The sequence below is a fragment of the Anoplophora glabripennis genome, unplaced genomic scaffold, assembly GCF_000390285.2.
Source record: "Anoplophora glabripennis isolate ALB-LARVAE unplaced genomic scaffold, Agla_2.0 scaffold611, whole genome shotgun sequence".
NCBI classification, from domain to species: Eukaryota; Metazoa; Arthropoda; class Insecta; order Coleoptera; family Cerambycidae; genus Anoplophora; species Anoplophora glabripennis.
The window spans coordinates 220,688-225,907 of NW_019416816.1; the positions used below are offsets into that span (position 1 = coordinate 220,688).

A 5,220-nucleotide genomic window follows, 5' to 3' on the forward strand; every position below is an offset into this window, starting at 1 on the left:
TCCAAATGTCATGTAGTAGGTAAATGAAAAAAAGCTTTTTTAGGATTTTTATCTCATAGTATTAGATCTTGTGATGATAATGATATGATGCATAATCAAAACCAGTTGAATAACAATCATACATTTAACTAAATTAATTAATTCTCTGATAAAAAGAAATTTAGAGTGGATTTATTCCTTAATTTGCTACGGATTTTTTTATTATAATTATTATAGAAACAACGAAGCCCTTTAAGAAATAATAGAAAAAAATTCCGACGAAGATGGGATTCGAACCCACGCGGGCAGAGCCCATTGGATTAGCAGTCCAACGCCTTAACCACTCGGCCACCTCGTCCTGCGTAGGATTATTCTGTAAGGACGAATCATTGGAATGTAAAAGTCTTTTCTCTTAGAAGTACAAGTACATAATTTAAAAAGCATCTATAATAAAATGGAACTGCAACCTCCGCCATTACAACTCATTGAATCGATGACTTAACCCATGGAGACTATACAAGGAGCCCGAACTCCATGTAAACAAAAATCTTACAAAAATAAGAGGGCGCTAGTGTTTCATATGTCCCATATGTAGAGAGGGGAGATAAAAAGCGGCAGTTTGAATTATATCGTCATTTTTGTAATCTGTTAAAAATTTTAAAATAAATAATGTAAGCTACTTTGACGTGTCTTGTTAATATTAACCTATAAGTAAGGTTTATGTTTTTGATAATTACTTTGTTAAAGATTTTAGTTTAATGTTAGTAAAAAATAGTCACATTTTATACAGGAAGTTGCCTTTAAAAAAATAGTAATTCTTGTATTATTAATATGGAATTTTTACTTGTGGTAATAAAAAATAGAATATAAAAAACTCGGTGTTTTAAATAAACTTTTTAAAATATTACAGAAAAGTTACATACTTGCTAAGTAACTTTGTCTCAACAAATTATAGAATAGTATGGCCGAGATAATGAGGCAGTTGTAATCGAATAATATTTTGTCCAATATGAATTTCCAGAGGTTATAGGAGTAATTGATGGGAAAGGAATTCATATCACAATCCATATTTTTTTGAATAACCAGTAATATACTATATTAGTGTAACTGAAAACTGACTATGGAAAGTCGATAAATTATGGTTGTAAAATTTCTAAGCTGATTGCCATGTTGTTGGTTTAGGCTTCTCAATGCTTCGAGAGTCATACCGCTCTCTTCTTCAGAAGAGATCTGAAACTGTTTCTTTTGGTCAGAATGATGTCTCTTAAAATGTCAAGAAGCTTAAAACAACATAAAGGTCACAAAAAATAGGTAATCTAAATATTTTATAACTGTTTAAAATCGAATAGTCGTCTGGGTATATATTTTAAAATTGCTGTAAAATTTAATTCTACTTTCGTAAAATTGTTGATTTAATTTGAACGTAACATGGTTCCATGACTTATTCCAAGGTAGAGTNCTCAGACTTAAAAACTGTTTTTTTTTATTTTCATATTTCTTGTTCAATGGTGGTTTCCTTAGATCAAATTCCTATAAAACTGTATTTCAAAGTTTCATTGGAGTTTCTTGAAACAAAGAGCATACTGTATAGAGAAACGTGGTGTTCTACTTTATGGTCTAAATGGCAGTACCAAAAATAACCAATAGAAGCAGCTACAGTAATTTTATAAATCAACGCTGACGAATCGTAAGCTATTTCCTATCCATATATGGTGTTACTATTTGTAACAAATATACACAGTTTTGAAAGTTTTCAACAAATAAGCCTTGTGTGTATTAAAAAAAATTATAATCATACTAGTTGAGTCACCACCTGATGTCTCAGTTAGAACGTTAGAAGTTAAATATTTCTCATAATAATACAACTATTTACTTCGAGTATTATGTATTATTTTAAGGATTATTTAATTTAAACGCTTGTCTAAATTCTGCTAAATATAATAAGCGCGAATTTTGTTAAAATACTATTGAGAAGCCGTCACAGTCCAGTGAGAATATTCAATTGTATTTGACGGTTTAGGCAGTCCTTTGTTACTATGAGACCTCCATCACAAACTCATTTACACACGGATTTTATGTAAAGACAGTTGATTAGCTTGGCCGACTTATAATGTTTCGCAGGTCATGTGAAATGGATAGGTCGGTAAAACTGTTTAATTCATACACAAATAATATGAAATCTGTTACAAGCCTCGGGGAAATACGCAATGCCAAATGTCTGCAAAACCCTCAACGAATATTTCGCTTCCCTTGATATCGTTATAATGTAATATTATTTGACTCAACTAAAATACATTATATTCCAAATGTCATGTACCTAGTAGGTAAATGAAAAAGATTTTTTAGGATTTTTATCTCATAATATTAGATCTTGTGATGATAATGATATGATGCATAATCAAAACCAGTTGAATAACAATCATACATTTAACTAAATTAATTAATTTTATTATACACAATAGTATTCTCTGAATAAAAAGAAATTTAAAGTGAATATAAATTTATTCATTAATTTGCTACGGATTTTTTTATAATTATTATAGAAAGAACGAAGCCCTTTAAGAAATAATAGAAAAAAGGACCGACGAGGATGGGATTCGAACCCACGCGGGCAGAGCCCATTGGATTAGCAGTCCAACGCCTTAACCACTCGGCCACCTCGTCCTGCGGAGGATTGTTCTGTAAGGACGAATCACTGGAATGTAAAAGTCTTCTCTCTTATAAGTACAAGTACATAATTTAAAAAGCATCTATAATAAAATGGAACTGCAACCTCCGCCAATACAACTCATTGAATCGATGACTTAACCACTCAACCATATCCTTTTGGGAAGGATTTTTAAGGACTTTAAGATTTAAATAAGGGTTAAACCACCATGGCTCAGAAAATTCTAAATAAAAAAGCACCGACGAGGATGGGATTCGAACCCACGCGGGCAGAGCCCATTGGATTAGCAGTCCAACGCCTTAACCACTCGGCCACCTCGTCCTGTAAAGGATTCTTTTGTAGGTGTCGTATCCTGTCCGCTCTACTGGTCCGTCGCGATACTTGTCGCTACCGAGGAATTGAATTGCTACGGATTCCTCTAACACAACACCATACTGAAGGATGTACGTTGTTGAGAGCTTCTCCCTTATCCTGGATCGAATTTCGTGGTTTTCCTGACGCGAAATGTTAGGAAAATTTGGAATTTAGTTGCTTTCTTAAGCCTCATTGGCGGTCGCTTGGCTAACAGGATTGGGTGCTGCTGATATCATCCTCTCTGATGAACTGATTTTGGATTAGTCTACGGCTCTGTGAACAGCTTTAGCAGTTGAATTCGAATGTTAGTTAAAAACATAGATTTTTGGTTTTGGAGCTGTTTTGGGCTCTACTAGCGATTTCTGATGATATATATATTGGAAAAAAGAATTATTTTCGGATCTCCTCACGACATAAGGGCAAACCATTGAATTGTAAATACTGCTGCACAAAGTAATAAATAAGAACAATTAATTTAAGGAATACCTAGTAATAAAAATGCAATAAAAGAACACGAGAACCTAACCCAGGGGCATAGAGTCCATTGAATTAACATTTAAAAACAGATAATTCTATGTATTCCGGATTTCCTTACATGTACAGAGCATTCATAAATGATTACAAGCCACGTGACCAGTAATTTATTTTGTTTGTAACAATAATTGTATTTCCCTTATGTTGGCAATTCAATTTCGATAGAATTAAAAATTATTAAAACAACCGGCTCTGATTGGTATAATTTTTCGCGAGATTCTATTTAACCAATCAACGATCGCATTATCTTGAGCGTAGAAGTAACAGTTTGTCATTGTTCATTGTAAACGAATCATTAATATTGCTGACGCCAAGATTTAGAGATTTTTCGTTGTCGGTACCAGTCGTGCAATGTTTGGTTGCTTAAGCTCGATGGTCACGTGGTTTGTGAACAATTATGAACGTTCTGTGCCATCAGCATGCAAGAGCAAACCACAACAACTTGGGAAATTCTAATAAAAAAGCACCGACGAGGATGGGATTCGAACCCACGCGGGCAGAGCCCATTGGATTAGCAGTCCAACGCCTTAACCACTCGGCCACCTCGTCCTGCGAAGGATTCTTGTATAAGGACGAATCGCTCAAAATTGAATCCAACTAAAACTTTCCTGCAAATAGTCGACAATAAACTGTCACAACATTATCGAATATTCACATTATAGATTATAAAACAATTATTAAGGATTCTTTTAATAACTTTAGAGCCGTGATATGAATTATTCCTTAAATTATTAAAGTATTGAGAAAGATTATACACAATTTTTCTTAATTGAAAGTAAAATTGCAAAACCTTCATAAAATTTCGTATATTTGAGTTCGCAAAATGTAAATATTTAAAATTTATTTACTTTTCGTTCGTTGATCTCGCAGCTTAGTGAAGAAAATTAAATACATAATTATAGTCTATTATTATATTGAATTTGGGAGCATTAGTTTAATATCTTTAAAATAGTAAAAGTAAAAGTAAGAGTAAAAAATTCGAGAACTAATAATACCATGTTTTCTATAAATGAAATTTAGTAAAAATAGCAAATTTTTTTATTAAAAAATACTACTTGTTACTGCTTAACACAATTTTAGTGTGATGGTTAAACCTTAGGTTAGGCGTTAACCATCAATTGTAAACCAAGGCAAAATTCTGAATTTGACATAGAAAATGTCTGTATTGCAAAACCAAGATTTTCCACTAAACCGCAGAACTCCCTGACCCTTTTACGTGAATTGACAGCAACTGACCATTAATAATGTGTCGCCCAATGTAGCTCGGGTTGGATAGGAACAGCAAACCACTTCAAATGAAACGTATAAAACATAATTTTTTTTAGTAGAACATTTAATAGGCACTATTTTATCTTAAGTCTTACATTTCAAAATGTTTGTAAATTGCAAAATGATGAAATTTTTACTTAAATTTGTATCTGTGAAGCTTTTATCTAAATTATTCTAGTAAAGCAAGTCCTGATATAAGATTTTTCATAGCATTGTCCAAAGAATAAACAGAGTTAACAAAACAAAAATAAATTAATAACATTAATTTTGATTTAAAGGATTTTTTAGACAATTAATTGTAAAAAAATATTTTATATGTACATACAAAGAGCATTATAAATAATTTTTATATAATTTTTTTTAAATAATTTTGTATAATATTAAGGACATCTACTTTGTGCGAATTTCTTATCATA

The 5,220-nt window shown here is 31.9% G+C and overlaps 4 non-coding genes across 4 annotated transcripts; all 4 read right to left on the bottom strand.

The window, feature by feature from the left end:
- Positions 1-255: 255 nt before the first annotated feature.
- Trnas-gcu lies at positions 256-337 on the bottom strand. The gene has a single exon. It is a non-coding gene; the product is annotated as a tRNA-Ser (tRNA).
- A 2,224-nt stretch (positions 338-2,561) lies between these two features.
- Positions 2,562-2,643, bottom strand: Trnas-gcu. Its single transcript has one exon. It is a non-coding gene; the product is annotated as a tRNA-Ser (tRNA).
- A 243-nt stretch (positions 2,644-2,886) lies between these two features.
- On the bottom strand, positions 2,887-2,968 carry Trnas-gcu. Its single transcript has one exon. It is a non-coding gene; the product is annotated as a tRNA-Ser (tRNA).
- A 1,034-nt stretch (positions 2,969-4,002) lies between these two features.
- Trnas-gcu lies at positions 4,003-4,084 on the bottom strand. The gene has a single exon. It is a non-coding gene; the product is annotated as a tRNA-Ser (tRNA).
- Positions 4,085-5,220: the final 1,136 nt, after the last annotated feature.